At 43.1% G+C, this 17,715-nt stretch overlaps 1 protein-coding gene across 2 annotated transcripts in view; it reads left to right on the top strand.

Annotated features, from left to right (window-relative positions):
• Window positions 1–17,715, top strand: part of SPOCK3 (SPARC (osteonectin), cwcv and kazal like domains proteoglycan 3) — a 166,815-nt gene that overhangs the window by 57,750 nt on the left and 91,350 nt on the right. The window lies entirely within an intron of this gene.

Here is a 17,715-nt window from a genome sequence, read left to right as displayed (position 1 = left end):
CAAGGTGTGACTTTGCTTTTAAGTCAACTTTGCTTTCTTAGTTGTTCTTGTCTTCTGGTAGCTCTGCTCATGCTCACACTGGGAATAGGCTGCAGCTGTTCTTCTGCCTCACTACTGTCTAGTTCCTTCTTTGCCTCTGATGCAGAGAGGAAAGCTCCCCCAGGACTGGCCCCTGTTCCTCCCCAACCTCTTCATTGTCTGACTCTGCTGCCAGCTCCACTGGCCACCGGTGGGCCACAACAGCATCTGAGAAGCCAGGTCAATGGGAGAAGCTGAATTTACTTAATTTACTTAACAACAACATGAACTACTTAAAACCATGAGTTTTATTTAATGACCATGGCAAAAAAGCTTGGGCACAACTACTTAAGACCACTTTCTTTAGCCACAAAGATTCCGGTCTCAATTGCAGTTGTAAGATGAGAGCTACCTTATGGGAGTTGCACATTTTAGAGATGCAGATTTTAAAGCTGCAAATATAGGTAGACCGACAGAGGCTGTAAAATGATTCATAATTCAATACAATAATACAATACAATACAATAGTAGAGTTGGAAGGGACCTTGGAGGTCTTCTAGTCCAACCCCCTGCCTAGGCAGGAAACCCTATACCGTTTCAGACAAATAGCTATCCAACATCTTCTTAAAGACTTCCAGTGTTGGGGCATTCACAACTTCTGGAGGCAAGCTGTTCCACTGATTAATTGTTCTCACTGTCAGGAAATTTCTCCTCAGTTCTAAGTTGCTTCTCTCCTTGATTAGTTTCCACCCATTGCTTCTTGTTCTACCCTCAGGTGCTCTTTTCACCATTGAATTTCATTTTATTAGATAGTGCCCAATGTTCAAGTTTGTCAAGATCCTTCTGTATCTTAAGCCTATCTTCTGGAGTGTTGGCTATTCCTGCCAGCTTGGTATCATCTGCAAATTTGATGAGTTCCCCATTTATTCCCTCATCCAAATCATTGATGAAGATGTTGAAGAGTACTGGGCCTAAAACAGAGCCTTGGGGTACTCCACTGCATACTTCCCTCCATGTAGATGCAGTTCCATTGAGAACTACACGTTGAGTGCGGTTGGTCAGCCAGTTACCAATCCATCTGGTGGTGATGCTGTCTAACCCACATTCTTCTACTTTATCTAGTAGTAGGTTATGGTCTACCTTATCAAAAGCCTTACTGAAGTCCAAGTAAACTATATCAACGGCATTCCTCTGGTCCACTAATTTTGTCACATTATCAAAGAATGAAATAAGATTAGTCTGGCATGATCTGTTTTTGACAAATCCATGTTGGCTTTTGGCTATTACTTTGTTTGCTTCTAGGTGTTCGCAAATTCGTTGCTTGATTATTTTTTCCAGAATCTTTCCTGGTATTGAGGTTAGGCTGATAGGTCTGTAGTTTCCTGGATCTAATTTTTTCCCTTTTTTGAAGATGGGAACCACATCAGCTCTTTTCCAGTCCTCTGGTAGTTCCCCGGTGTTCCAGGATCTCTGAAAGATATAATTCAGTGGTTCTGAGATTCAGTCTTTATACAATTTGATTAGATATCGTCAAATTATTGCACCCACCCTATATTATATTATTGGAAATTATAAAAAAATGTTAATCTTTCCAAGTTTCATTCTTTTTATTATGGGCAATGAATGCAAATCATAACATGCATTATGAGCAATGTATGCTCATAATGAGCAATTTCTTTTATTTCCATTATGAGCAATGCATGCAAATCATAACATAAAATCATAACATGCATTTTGTTAGCAATTGAGCATATTCAATATTTTATGTAGTTACTACTACTGAATATTTTTACAGGAATATCTACTACATGGAAACGATTTAATATGATTATGGCTATTAAAATGTACACCTGCATAAAACTTTCCATGAATACTAAATAGTTTGCACAAAGTTATATATAACTTTGTATATATAATTAATTGTTTAAACTTGAGCTTCATAATATTTATCCATATAAACTAATATGCTATTTGTAAATCTTTAGATAAAAAGCACATGAATATATAAGCTATAGTTATACATTTTCTTTCAAAACAAATACCACCATGCTGCATTGTTCCTAGTGGTTAGAATGCAGTATTGCAGGCTAACTCTGCCCACAGCCAGGAGTTCAATCCTGACTGGCTCAAGTTTGACCCAGTCTTCCATCTTTCCGAGATCAGTAAAATGAGAACCCAGATTGTTGAGGGCAATATGTTGACATTTGTAAACGGGTCAGAGAGCACTGAAAAAGCACTACGGAGTGTTATATAAGTCTAAGTGGTATTAAGTATATATTACTTGATCTGTGAAGTAGCTTATTACAAAGAGAATTTCAAGTTGGACATAAAAAGCTACATTGTGAGAAATGTCTTTCCTTTTAAATTTTGAACAACTGAAACAAATTGGATATAGTATTTAAAATGGTCCAAAATGCTAAACTGTAATAATATATAACATGGGACAACATTCTTTTTATTTGGGGGCTGGGGGCGGTTGAGGATTGTATTCTGTTGGCATCCCATTATGTATTTTATTTCTATATAAAGTATATTTAGGGTCTTTCCCAACATAAGAAGATCTAATGATACACTTGCATCTCAGATACTATATCTATGAATTTGATTGGACACTGGGCCCTTAGGCTATATTAATTATTACATACAATACATATATTAATATCTGTCAGATTCAGAAATCAAAAAAGCATATCGAAAGATTCATTCTATAAGCTGACCTAAATAATTTTAAAGCTTTTAATGCTTTTGTTAATGCTTGTATATTCCTTGGTAGATCTCTGGATGAAAAATGATTTATGACAATGACCATTTCATAAAATTTAAACAGGAAGTAGTATGTGAGCTGTACACTTTGGGTAGTTAATTTATTAAATTGCCAAGAGTGATTGGAGCTTTTATATCAGTACCATTTGCATTTTATATTAACTGTATAATGCAAACAATGTGAATATAAGTACATGTATTCTCCATAGCGCTGCTTGGAGAGTCCAAGGATGGGTTAACACAGCCTGTTTGCCCATGGACTGAGTAGATTTTTCCCCTCTGGCCACGCCTCCTTTGCCTCTTCTGGCTCAGTTTTAAAAACTCAGTCCGCCCGATAGGACGAGTTTGGGGAACACTCAGCTTTGAGCAAATAGGCTGGGTTCTCCAATAGTAACTTTAGAGGTTTTTTTATGTGTTGATATTTAGTTGTTATTAGGATTTTTCCCCAGGTTTTATTATTTTGATTTTTTATTTTCCTTTTTTCTATTTTTTTTTTTTTACCAAGAAGAGGATTTACCTAAGTAAGGCTGAGGCAGCGATCGGTTCCACAGCTGCTTAGTCGCAGCTGGGGGAACAAGCGAGGCCGCTCGTCCGGCGTCTGCTGGCGAGCGCAGGGAAGGACGGCAATCCCCGTGTTTCCCTGGTCGTTTTGGAGGAGAGGCTTTTAAAAAAGCCCTTGCTTCTCCAAACGGCGTCTTTTGCCGATCGGGAGAGCGGCGGCCATTTTGAAAAGCGCTGCTTTGGCGCGCTTTTTGGCTGCAGCCAATGGGAAGCGCCTGGCCCTTAAGTGAGGCTTTTGGCGCGCAGAAGAGCCGGCGGCCATTTTTTTGAGACTTTTTTACCTTCCGGAAAGCAGCAGCAAGCAGCAGAGCCTCTCCGCCTCAACAGACAGCCGCAGAGGATTGCGAGGGCTTGCCTGGGTCTCCAGCAAGCCTGAAGTTCCCCAGCCAACTAAGGGGAAGCGGCAAGGAGTGTCCTGGTGCCTGATCCAGCCTCCCATCTGAGTCTGCAGACGCTTCTGGAGCCGTCGGGCCAGCGTCCACTGCCCTTCCCTCAGCAGCGACCTCTTCGACTCAAGATCAACCAAGGATGGCTGATGAAGGTTTGGAGCGAAGGGAGGAGCTGGCAGGGCCATCTGCAAAGCGCAGTAGGCCAGATCCCTCAGGCCAGGGGAGAAAGGGAAACAAGGGCGCTGGGGGGAAAGCTTCCCACTCTTCAGCTGGGAGCAAGGCCCCCAAAATTCAAGGGGACAAGGGGCAGGACTCCCTAAAGGACAAGTCTGCTAGGCCCCAGGTTCCCTCTGCACCCTTACCAAGTGAGGCTGGGCCAGTTCCTTCCCCACCCATTCAGAGGGAGATAGAGCAGGGGGAGGAAATGGGGGATAGATCTCCATCCTTCTGTGATAGGGATTCCATGTCAGGATCCCCTGCAGCCTCTCTGGGTTATCCAGGTTCTCCTAGCTCTTCAGTCAGGGAGGATATCCCCTCCTTTCAATGCTGTTTTCATGCAGAGGATCAGAGAGATCCTCCTAGGAGTGCCAGGGGACAGGCCTATGCCCAATCCAGGCCTGTAGAGGACAAGGGCCCAGCTATGTCAGCAGAGATGAGGGATCTCATCACGCAGGCTATTTCCCAGGGTGTGGTAGAAGCCATGAGGCTACAGGAAGGCAGGGGTGGCAAGGCCTCTAGGCCTGCTCGACCCCTGGGGGAAAAGAGGACCAGAGTACTCGATTCCCCGGGCACTTCTATCACCACAGAGGTGTCTACGTGGGAGGAGGAGACTGCTGAGGACTTTGCTCTCTCGGAGGATGAGGATATGCCTCCAGACAAGCCCTCCTTCACTGGTCTCTTTAAGCCAGCCTTATTCAAGTCCATCTTACACAAGGCCAGAGCCTCTACTGAGCTTGGTGCCAACCTAAGGACAAGGAGGTCCCCTCTACTTCCCAGGACCTCATGGCAGGGCTGTTCAGCGAAACAACCCCTGACCCAGAACTGATACCAGTCCCTGACATGTTCATGGAGGTTATCCAGCGCCAATGGGCACAGCCAGGTACCCTGGCCAACCCCAGTGGCGCAGACAAATCACTGTATCCCTTAGAACCTAGGCTGGAGGATGTATTGAAGCCTCCAGAAGTGGATGCCCCTGTGGTCTCTCTGACCTCTAATTCTAATCTCCCGGCCGAGTTATTAGAAGGGTTAAAGGCAGAGGATAGGAGGGCAGAAAAGGCTTGTCTCAAAACGCACCAGGCGGCTGCCTGGGCGATCAAAACCTCCACTTCTGCCTCGTTCTTTACGAGGGCATCCCTATTATGGCTGCGCCAACTCAGATCTCAGCCCCCATCTGAAGCATCTCGTTGGCGACATGATCTTAACAAGATCATTACGGCTGTGGAATATGCCTCTGATGCATCCTTACATGCAGCGAAATTCGCCTCCAGGGCACTAGCGTCCAACATCACTTCTCGCCGCCTGCTTTGGCTTCGGCACTGGCAGGCGGACATGAAGGCTAAGTGGAAGCTGGCTTCAGCTCCATTCAAGGGAGAGAACCTCTTTGGGGATTCCCTAGAGAAATTCCTAATTGAGACAAAGGATAAGAGGAAGGTCCTTCCTTCCACCTTCAGGAAGCATGACAGGAAAGGTCAGGGCTCGTTCAGGAAACAGGCCTTTCGGGCACAGGAAGGTGCCCAGGCCTCCTCCTCTTCATATTCCTCCCAAAGACAGTTTAACCAGTCCTCTGACAGGTCCCAGGAACGAAACAACTTTTCTTCCAGGGGCAGACAATCCAATCAGGGGTCCTTTCGGAAGCCCTTTCGTGGGGGATCCCACAACCGTCAGTTTAGACGTGGGAAGTGACCGTCTGGGGTCTCCTCCCATCGGGGGCCGCCTGCAATTCTATGCAGACCGTTGGGAGGAAACAACCTCGGACAAGTGGGTCTTAAATACCATCAGGAGGGGTCTAACCTTGGAGTTTCTATCCTCTCCTCCGCGGACCTTTGTTCGCTGCCCACTATCCAAGAACCCTGTAAAGAGGGCTCTCATGCAGGCAGAGATAGATCATCTTCTGCAGATCAACGCAATAGAGGCAGTTCCTCCAGAACAGGAAGGGAGGGGGTTCTATTCCATTCTCTTCCTGGTCCCCAAGAATTCAGGGGGGTGGAGGGCCATTTTAGATCTGAAGCGCCTGAACAGACATCTGGCCTACAAGCGCTTCAAAATGCAGTCTCTTCAGTCGATCCTAAGCTGCATGCGACAAGGGGATCTGCTCACCTCCATCGATCTCAAGGAGGCGTACCTGCATGTGCCCATCCATCCTGCACACAGGAAGTTCCTGCGCTTGTGTTACAACGGAAAGCACTTCCAATACAGGGCGCTCCCGTTCGGACTTTCTTCTGCACCCAGAACGTTCACGAAGCTTCTTGCAGCTGTGGCGGCCCACCTGCGCAAGCTTCCAGTCCGCCTGGAGTGCTATCTGGATGACATCATCATCCACTCAAGGACTCAGCAGCAAGCGGTGAGAGATGTAAACGTCACAGTTCACACCTTACAGGACCACGGTTTTTCCGTAAACATGGAAAAAAAGCAACCTGACTCCTGCCACACGCATACAACACCTGGGCGCCATAATAGACTCAGTATCTTGCCAGGTGTCCCTGTCCCCGGAAAGAATCCGCAACCTCAGGAGCAGGATCCGGTCGTGTCGCAGGAACAGGTCCTGGCAGGTAGTGCAGCTATCCCAACTGTTAGGGATCATGATTTCTTGCCTCAACATAGTTCCCTGGGCACGCCTTCATGCAAGGAAACTGCAATGGTTCTTACTTCCAATGCAAAGAGCAAAGATCAGCAACTCCACCAGGAAAGTTCGCATCCCACCAAGAGTGACTCGGTCTCTGAGTTGGTGGCAGTCTTGAGCAGTGGAGAAGGGCTGCCTATTCAGAAAACCCGACAGTATCGTGGTAACGACCGACGCCAGTCTCTACGGTTGGGGGGCGCATTGCCAAGGTCAGCTGGCGCAAGGCAGGTGGTCCAGCGCGGAGGCAGCCAGGAGCATCAATTGGCTAGAACTCAGGGCAGCCCGGCTTGCGCTGAAGAGATTTGCAGAACAGCTGAAGAGGCACCACGTTCTGCTACTGACCGACAATGTGGCCACAAAGGCTCACGTGAACCGACAAGGAGGGACCCACTCCAAAAGACTCATGTCAGAGGCGGAGGCCATAGGACGATGGGCAGAGATCCACTTAGCGTCGCTGAGGGCGGATCACATCTCCGGAACCAGCAATGTGAGTGCGGATTGGTTGAGCCGTCAGACCATCGACAACTCGGAGTGGCAACTTCATCCGGACCTGTTCGCACAGGTGGTAAGGAGGTTTGGTCTCCCACAGGTCGACCTGTTTGCCTCGGCGGCAAACACACAGCTCCAGCGGTTCTTCTCCCGCTACAAGTCAGCACAAGCGGAGGGGACGGATGCCCTGAGGTCCAACTGGCCTCCAGGGCTTCTATACGCGTTCCCGCCCCTCCCTCTGATCCCGCAGGTGATCTACAAGCTGCTGAAGGAGGGGGCGGAGCTCATTCTGGTGGCTCCACATTGGCCCAGGAGATCCTGGTTCGCGGACCTGGTCGATCTGTCTGTGGAGCAACCGTGGAGAATTCCTCCAGACCAGGTATCCTTGCGTCAAGGGGCCATCAACCATCCAGAGCCCCAATGGTTGCAGTTAGCCGTCTGGCACTTGAGGGGCAGCTCCTGAAGGACCAGAGCCTCTCAGACAACATCATTAAAACCATCCAAGCTTCCAGGCGTCCGGCCACTACTCGCATTTATGACGCGACTTGGGCTGCCTTTTCTTCCTGGTGCAGCAAACGGGACATTGACAGTGTGGAAGCGTCCATCCCTCAGTTATTGGACTTCCTACAAGAGGGCTTGGACAAAGGACTGGCACCAGCCACACTCAGGCGCCAGGTTGCTGCATTATCCACCATCTTAGCCAGACACCAACTTCAATCCCTGAGTCACCATCCTCAGGTCAAGAGCTTCTTGAAGGGGGCCTACAACATCCGACCCCAGGTGGTGCACAGGTACCCGACCTGGAACCTACCCTTTGTCCTGCAGGCATTGACAGCGGCTCCCTTCGAACCTTTGAGGAAGGTATCTCTTCGACATCTGACTCTTAAGACTGCCTTCCTCATAGCCATTACTTCAGCCAGAAGGGTATCTGAGATTGCGGCCTTCTCGGCCAAGGAAGAGCTGTGCATCATCCACCCAGACAGGGTCATCCTACGGTTAGACCCCGCCTTCATGCCGAAGGTGAATTCTCATTTTCACAGGTCTCAGGAGGTTATCCTCCCGAATTTCTGTCCCAGCCCTCAACACTCCAAGGAGCGCAGGTGGCACAAATTGGACGTGCGAAGGGCAGTCCGCATTTACCTGAAACGAACTAAGGACATCAGGCACTCCGAGGCCTTCTTTGTGTCTTTTCAACCAGGCTCGCTGGGTCGCAAGGTGTCATCTTCAACCATAGGTCGGTGGCTGCGAGCTTGCATTAAGATGACATATGACCTTCAGGGCAAGCCGGTTCCACCTCGTGTAACGGCACATTCCACCAGAAGTGCGGCCACGACCGCGGCCTGGGCGACTCAAGCATCTATTCTGGACATTTGCAGAGCGGCCACGTGGGTGTCTCCCACGGCTTTCATTAGAAACTACAAGATCGATTCCTTTGCCTCTGCCGAAGCCTCTTTTGGCCGTAGAGTATTACAGAAGGTTATTGAGGCTCCGGACAATGTCACTTCTTCCCGCCCTGGGACACAATAGCTTGGGCATGTCCCATCCTTGGACTCTCCAAGCAGCGCTATGGAGAATGACCGTTGTCTTACCTGAACGGTCGTTCTCATGGCGCTGCGGAGAGTACAAGACCCACCCAGGGTGATTGTTTAGCTCCGAGATTGTATCTTTGCACAGGTGTGAGCTGAGAACGTCTTCGTCGGACAAGACCTCGTTTTTAAAACTGAGCCAGAAGAGGCAAAGGAGGCGTGGCCAGAGGGGAAAAATCTACTCAGTCCATGGGCAAACAGGCTGTGTTAACCCATCCTTGTACTCTCCGCAGCGCCATGAGAACGACCGTTCAGGTAAGACAACGGTCATTCACAGTTTTATGTCCCCACTTTAGTGCTGTCTTAGAAAAGCCTCACTTAATTTAATTATTTGTTAATCAATTATATAGCCACCTTACTCATTTCACCTTACTATGGTGACTCAGGATAACAGCATTTAAAATCCGGATGCAAACAATATAAATAATCAATACATACCGTGTTTCCCTGAAATTACGACATGTCCTGATAATAAGGTCATGCCATATTTTTTCTGTGGGCTAAAATATATGCCCTTCCCCAATAATAAGCCCCCTGGACAACCCCCCCTCCACCCAGGCAGAGCACCACTCACCAACCTAGCAATATCCCGAAGGCGCAAAGCTGCAGGAGCCAGGGAGGGGGGGGCAAAGGTGCTTACATTGCTTGACGCCTTTGGGATACTGCTAGGTTGGTGGGTGGAGCTGTGCCTAGATGGAGCGGGGGGTTGCTGGGCAGCTTCTCTCATGAGCTGCTCTATGCTAGTGGGCTGGATGTTGGAAGACTGGTGGGACAGAGAGTCTTTCCGCAGCCAGCCCACAACCATAGAGCGTAATCCAATAGCGGCTGCTGCCAGAAGACTTGGCAGCGGATCTCTGGAGTTTGGAAGCCAGTTATGCTCGGAGCAGGGTTGCAGCAGTGGCGGCGGCGGGGCCACAGTGGCAGCGGCGCCCTAGCCTGGTCCTGCAGGGAGAGCTGGGCAATGGTGAGGCTGGGAGGCACGCGAGCTGGAGGCAGAACAAGTGCTCGTGCAACCTCTCTTTCCAGCCGGGCACAGCGCCACATGGCTTAGCGCCTTTGGGATATTACTGGGTCGGTGAGTGGCGCTCTGCCCGGATAGAAAGGGGGGTTGCCGGGCGGCTATTCATGAGCGTGGTCACCTCATGGCGGTTTTATTGCGCTGCTGTGATAGCACAACACAGCCATTTGCCCCTGAGGCTATGCCTGGTTCTTCAGGCGCCCGCTCGCAAGAGAGCAGCCACCTGGCAACCCCAAACCAATAAGCCCCCACCTGATAATAAGGCTCAAGCAACATTTGGGGGGGGAGGGTCAAAAGAAAATAAGATCCTGTCTTATTTTCGGGGAAACATGGTATATCAACAATAATAGCCATCTATGAAATTCATTGTCACAAGACAGTGATGACTACTAATTTGGATGGTTTTAAAAGCAGACTGTATAAATCACAAACTACTTCATCAAGGACTACAATTGCTAAAGAATAAATGTTCTTCTGGATTGTAGGTATTCCTGCGAATACCAATTTAACGATGGTGGGTAGAAACAGGTTGTAATGCTAATGAGCATCTTGAGTCATCTATTTGGCCCTGTGGAATAACTCTCAGACCTGGATAACTACGGGATATCAAAGGAACTACAGAAAGTGTTGCTGTTTTTACAGCTACCTTTGTAAGTCTTATTAGTGAGTACATAAACTATCATTAAATCATTTACCTCTTTGAAGAAAAGATGGACCAAGGCTTATTATGGCTTTTCAAAAAAGCATGGTTTGTAAACTAAGGAGTCAACTTGTCAGAAATTTAAATTTTATTCTTAATTAGGTTTTTAGTCTGCATCAATATGCCCCATTTGAGTATATTGGCTTGATGAAGTCAGAATACATAACTGAACAGGATATTGGGAAATGCAAGCTGTTCTCTATAAGCATGTAAAGTGGGAATATTTATTTTGCAAATTACTTACCCGGTCTTGAATCCGAGGCAAAGTATTCGTATTCAGGAGACCTCATGAAATGCAAAACACTTGAAAGGAATGCTTTGCAATGGTTATAACTGCAGTTTGCATAAAAATAATACATTTTCAAATCATTAAATTACCTGCACTGGTTGCTTTTGAAAACTACTCCTGGTTCTCTATAGATCATTGTGCATGCACAACTGTTTCACTTAATGAGCTCTACTCTTGTTTCCTGAATACGGGCATTCAATAAATACAAATATTTCTGAATATATTTAGAGAATATAGTCAATAACTAGTCTTGAATTTAAAATGCATATCTAAGAGCTTGCTTACATAGTCTTACGTTCTTGAATTCAGGTTCTTTCCTCATTCATTTTTGGAATTTGTATTAGGTTCAACTTAATACTCCTAATAAAACAGTTTTAAAGGGTAGCCCTATGAGGAATATATTACAATAATTTAATTTTTCTTATATTCAAGAGTAAGATCGAAAGGCATAGAAGTTTTTTCTTTGTTTAGGTACCATGTACTGTGTTCACTTCTGTTCATCACCCTAACAACAAGGATGATCAGGGCACTAAAAACTAAGCCTGTGAAGAGAAAGAACTGATTATGTTTAACCTTGAGAAGATTAAAGGGGAAGACATAACATGATTAATGTTACATGAATGACAGTTTGATGTTACATGAATGACAGTTTAATTTGCATATTATATTTTACTTTTCTTCCAAAAGATAAAGATGGTAGGTATAGTTTATCTTTCCTGATTTGGTGATAGTTATGTTATCTTTCCTGGTTTTATTTTCAAACATCAGCCCTTTTTGTTAATTCAAAACATAGCATTATTTTACTGTAGTATCAAACTGGAGGCTTAGAGTTAAATCTGTACCTTCACAAATAGATTGAAATCTGGACTTCCTCAGTTCAAATTAAATCGTTATCCTTTAACAGATAAACCAGGATTTGGATGCAGTATATGTAATGCAGATTTTCTATCAGCCATTCCAATATTTTACTATTCTTTACTATTCCCGTATCTTACTATACTATTCTACTATACTGTAAACTGAGTACTATTCTACTCTACTATAAACTATACACTGAGCCACTGCATATACTATGCTATATGCAGTGGCTAAGACGCTGAGCTTGTTGATCAGAAAGATTGGTGGTTCGAATCCCTAGTGCCGTGTAATGGAGTGAGCTGCTGTTGCTTGTCCAAGCTTCTGCCAACCTAGCAGTTCCAAAGCATGTAAAAATGCAAGTAGAAAAATAGGAACCGTGTTTTGGGAAGATAACAGTGTTCTGTGTGCCTTTGGCGTTTCGTCATGCCAGACATATGACCACAGAGACATCTTTGGATAGTGCTGGCTTTTTGGCTTGGAAATGGAGATGAGCATCACCCCCAAGAGTCCTAGGGAACCTTTACCTTTACCTATACTATAGACGTTGGTCTTTTAGCTAGACAGCTGCTGGTGTAACAATTTAAAACAGGTTTATTAGATTGTCTTATGCCTAAGTCAACAACGATCTAGGATTTGCCAATATAGCTTGTATAAAAATGCTTTCATTTCTTTTTATGTATAATTAGGCAGACTTACATTTGGGTATGAAACCCAGAATTTCTGAATACATAGATGATGTCCTAGGCATCCACTGGTGATGGCTACAGCTCTGATGTTGGCAGTCATGATGAAGTGACATATATATGAGGCCTGAACTCTTGTCAATTTTCAAACCAGTTTTATAAATAATGTTTCAAGGCTCCATGGGTCAAGAGGCATTCTTGTAAAATAAAATAAAAAACGTGGATGGCTGCAAGCCACATCTTTTATTTTGATACATAATCAATAAGAAAGCAGATATCCTGGTGATTTAAGAAGTGGATTTGGAAACAGCAGATTTTTTAAAATGTTGGGTATGTTTGTTTCTTTTGTGTAAATTCTGTGTATACTTTTAGGAGTGATGTACAGTACTGTGCAAAAGGTTTAGGCAGGTGTGAAAAATGCTGTAAACAACGAATGCTTTCAGAAATATAAATAATGATTGTTTATTTTTGTCAATGTTCAAAGTGCAAAGTGAGCGAACAAAAGAAAAATCTAAACAAATCAATAGTTGGTGTTATTACCTTTTGCCTTCAAACCAGCATCCATTCTCCTAGGTACACTTCACAAAGTCAGGGATTTTGTAGGATTATAGTCAGGTGTATGATCAACCAATTATACCAAAAAGGTGCTAATGATCATCAATGTCACACAGGTTGAAACCAGTCATGAACTGAAACAGAAACAGCTATGTAGGAGGCTTAAACCTGGGTGAGGAACAGCCAAACTCTGCTACCAAGGTGAAGTTGTGAAAGACAGTTTCATGTGATGGCAAGATTGAGCACAGCAACAAGACAAAGCAGACTGGGGTTTCAAGATGTGCTGTTCAAGCTCTTTTGAAGAAGCACAAAGAAACGGGCAATGTTGAGGATCGTAGATGCAGTGGTCGGCCAAGGAAACTTAGTACAGCAGATGAAAGACACAACAAGCTTATTACCCTTCAAAATCGGAAGAGGTCCAGCAGTGCCATCAGCTCAGAACTGGCGGCAAAAGAAAAATGGCAGCAGGTGCTCTGGACTGATGAGTCAAAATTTGAAATATTTGGCTGTAGCAGAAGGTGTTCGTTGAAGGACTGGAGAGAGGTACAATAATGAGTGTCTGCAGGCAACAGTGAAGCATGGTGGAGGTTCCTTGAACATTTGGGGCTGCATTTCTGCAAATGGAGTTGGAGATTTGGTCAGGATTAATGGTGTTCTCAATGCTGAGAAATACAGGCAGATACTTATCCATTATGCAATACCATCAGGGAGGCGTATGATCGGCCCCAAATTTATTCTGCAGCAGGACAACGACCCCAAACATACAGCCAAAGTCATTACGAACTATCCTAAGCGTAAAGAAGAACAAGAAGTACTGGAAGTGATGGCATGGCCCCCACAGAGCCCTGATCTCAACATTGTCAAGTGTGTCTGGGATTACATGAAGAGACAGAAGGATGTGAGAAAGCCTACATCCACAGAAGATCTGTGATTAGTTCTCCAAGATGTTGGGAACAACCTACCAGCCAAGTTCTGTGCAAGTGAACCTAGAAGAATTGCTGCTGTTTTGAAGGCAAAGGGTGGTCACACCAAATATTGATTTGATTTAGATTTCTTTTTTGTTTGCTCACTTTGCATTTTGTTCATTTATGAACATAAATGTTTACCACTTCCATTTTTAAAAGCCTTCTTTGTTTACAGCATTTTTTCACACCTGCCTAAAACTTTTGCACAGTACTTTATAATGCAGTTTTGCTGAATAGCAGCAGTTTGTCTTCTAAGTACCCATGTTTCCCTGAAAATAAGACCCGGGCTTATTTTCTATTAGGCTCCAAAATAAGCACTAGGGCTTATTTTCAGGGGAAGTTTATTTCTTTTGTGTACTGCCGCCAAGAGATGGAACTGCCCCATAGGCCCCGCATCAGCTTACCTAAAGGCCCCTGCAGCCAGGCCATCCATGCCCCAACACCTGCCTTGCCTCATGGCTGTAGGAGCAGCGTGTAACTTGGTCTCCTGCTCCATTGCAGTCATGAAGTGGGACAGGAACCATGCAGGATTTTCCTGGATGAGGCTGTTGGAGCAGCTACCATGAGGTGACACAGATGTCAGGGTGTGGAAGGCCTGCCTGGCCACGGGAACCCTGTGGCAATCTGGTGCGGGGCCCATGGAGCAGCTCCATCCCCTGCCTCACCTCACCTCGTGTCAGTAGGATGGGTGGGAGACCGGCTGTGCAGGCGCTTAAGTAGGGCCTATTTTGTGGGTAGGGATTGGGTGCATGCACATAAAACACGCTATGGCTTATTTTCATGATAGGTCTTATTTTTTTGAGGAAACACTAGTTAGTATTTTGTTTTGTTTTGGAGGAAAAGTGGGATTTGGCATATGGATTTAACACATTCACCTGTGCTGCAAAGTCTGTTTCTTGGCAAGTTATTATTATTTTTTTAATATTTTTTTTTATTTTTCAAAACAAACATAGCACATCCTTTACATACTGTAAAAAGTGTATCAGTTGGTTACAAAAAGGCTTTCGTGCATCTCTTCCACAGTCAACAAACATAATTCATATTAACTCAAGTATTTTAACTCAGATATTTATACATGTTACCATCATCATACCTCCATTTTCATTTGACTATAATTGTTTAAACATCCTTCATCATAAAATACACCAAGATTTAATACATAACCACATACTGGCACTTCATTTACTATTTCTAAAATCCTCCAATAACACTGAATTCTTATATCCTATTCTAGCTAAACTCCATACTATTTAATAACAAAGTTTTCTAATCCTCCTTTACAAATCACTGTTTACAATTTACATCCAGTTTCCTTATGTTGTACCCAAACCTTTATATACGTTGTTATGATTATCCCTCCTTTATTTAACTATATCCTGCATCATAACATTTTCCCCCTAATATTCAAGATTTAACTGTATCTAACTTAGTTCATTTTTATTAACCTTTATATATAATCCAAAAGGATTTCTAATCTTCCTTTCATGGGTAGCATTCAATATTCATATCCAATTATTACTTATCATAATCCTACACATTGTATACATTATTATCATTACCAATTATTTATTTAACTATATTGTCACTAAATTTTACTAAGGTTAACTAGTTTTAAATTATACTCAAAACAGTCTCATATCTTCTGCCATTTGTGGTGTCAGTCCTCTAATCATCTCCTTAATCAACTTTGTATGGACTCCTCTTAGCAACTCCTTGCTTATAGAATCTCTCATGTAATTTCGATGCCTTTCTTCTGTTTCCTTAATCAGCTTATCTTTGATTGTCTGTAGTGTTATCAATGATATTGCTAATAAATTTTCTCTCTTTAAATCCATAAATTCTTTTGTTTTTCTTCTGTATCTTGCCATCTGGGATAGATTCTCCCTCCATTTAATTCCTCTTTCAGTATTCCACTCTTTCCATTTTCAGAGACAAACCAATCACCATAAATATCAGCAATGTTAATTTCTTTAGATTCATTTTCCTCTTTGATTTTTAGGATTTTAACCACCACTTTTTCCATTTGATAAACATCTCCAACTTCTTCATCATATTTTACTGTTAGATACTCTAAGTCTTCCAACTCCTTCTCTATTCTCTCATATGTGTTTAATAATTTCTGTATTTCTGAGAATATATTTTGCAGGCTTAAAATTACATCTGCTGTTAAAATTGTGCCATTATCTCCAGCTAACAAACACTGCTGCTCTAGCTTGGAAGGTTTTAACAAGATTAAGCATAGATTCACAACGTTTTATTTTCACCTTTCTCTGGTTAAAGATATACTTCAAAGAGACATCTGTATGCTTTTCTTCTTATTATTCTCTATAAACAAGCAGTGAGACTTTGGAGTGCCAAGCCAGGATAATCAGTGAGAAAAGTAAGAGTGTTTCGTTTTCCAATACACAAGCTTCTAGCCTCCGAGTAGCAGTGTTACAATGTATTTCTGTTTCTTTTTGTATCTTTTTTGTATTTCAGGTTAAAAAAAGTCTGATTCTTAAATGAGTTAGAAAAACACCCACAGTAATGAAAGAGGAGAATTTCAGTCCATAGGTTAGAAAGAATAATAAAAGAAAAAAATAGAAGAAAACTTAATCCATTTATTTTAAAAGGCTTGCATAAATTCCATCCATGAAGATAGCATTTAAAAAGTAAGATAACCCACTGTCCAAAACCATTCCAAATTTAATTCCGTCACTTATTTCTTCTGTTCTCCAATTTAAATTAGTTTTAAGTTTTTTATAGGCAGTCTTTTTTAAAACAGTAAAAATTCCTCACCAGCTGGAAACACTTTCTCTTTCCATATCCTTCCGTTTTGGAGCCGCCCCAACTTCATCAGCCTAATGGCTGGATTTTTTGTCGCCGGCTTGAAGAAGTTCTCTTGGATCAATCAGGGACTTTGCGATGTCCCTGAGATCAGCAAGACATATTCTTTCTGTTCACCATCTCTACGGGACGGTTTAGGTCCGTTTGGACCACCCAGTGGCAAAAGTATTGACGGCATCAGAGCATTGAGATTGCACGTCATCTCGTCGCAAAATTGGCTCCTCCTCCGACGGCCAAGTTATTTTTGAGTTCGCTTTTTGTGAGAGGATTTGATTCAGAAAGCAAAGTTTCTCTAAGTTTAAAACAGCTTCCTACAAGTTAGTTTCTGTAAGCTTTATTACAGGAAGGAAGGGGGAGGATTCATATTTGGCAAGTAGTAGAGGACATTTTAATACTTTTAAACTGAAAATCCAGATGAAGAAGATGCAGCTGCTACTACAATCTTAATTTTTGTTTTACACTGGCTGTAACGCCTATTGTAAGCTTGCAGGTGTAAATACAGTGATAGTTACTGCAGCTGCTTTCTTCCATTTGGTTTTTCAGTGCTGGAGTTGGAATTGTAAAAAAAAAAAAAAAGGTAAATGTATCAATATTGATCTATCCAAATTCAGATTACTTTAATTCCTATATGTAAGAACATAAAAATATACTAATATATTTATTTTAACATAACAAAAGAGTAGAATGGATATTTCATTTTTTTACTTTTGCAAATGTGCAGATGATGCTTAATTACTAATTTATGAATAGTTTCCTTATTATTATAAAAATGAATACATTAATGTGAACATATCCAGAATATTTTGGCTAGAATTGAACTTAGACAATTTCCCCTGCAAAATGAGTAATATTTATGCTTATATTAAATTGGGAATATTGGCTCCTATTTCTCTAACTGTGAAGAAATAAATATAATATTTATAAAAGCAATATTAGATAAAATACTTTCCCCATCAGGAAATGATAACTGCTAAGCATTAAATACCTTAAAATTGTTGTTTGATAAGAAAATTGATGGGTTAAATGTTTAAACTACTTTCAGTTGAAAATTAACGCAAGTCAAATCCATACTTTGCATAATATAAAACTGAATAGTGATTTAATGTGGTTGGAGAAGAGTGATGTGAGTTCCTTCTTACTAAGTTACTTTGATTGTGCAATTATTTTACATTTTGA

Source organism: Natrix helvetica, assembly GCF_964273705.1.
Source record: "Natrix helvetica genome assembly, chromosome: 7".
Taxonomy (NCBI): Eukaryota; Metazoa; Chordata; class Lepidosauria; order Squamata; family Natricidae; genus Natrix; species Natrix helvetica.
Note: the sequence above shows the minus strand (reverse complement) of the source record. Positions and strands in the feature narration are given on the sequence as shown.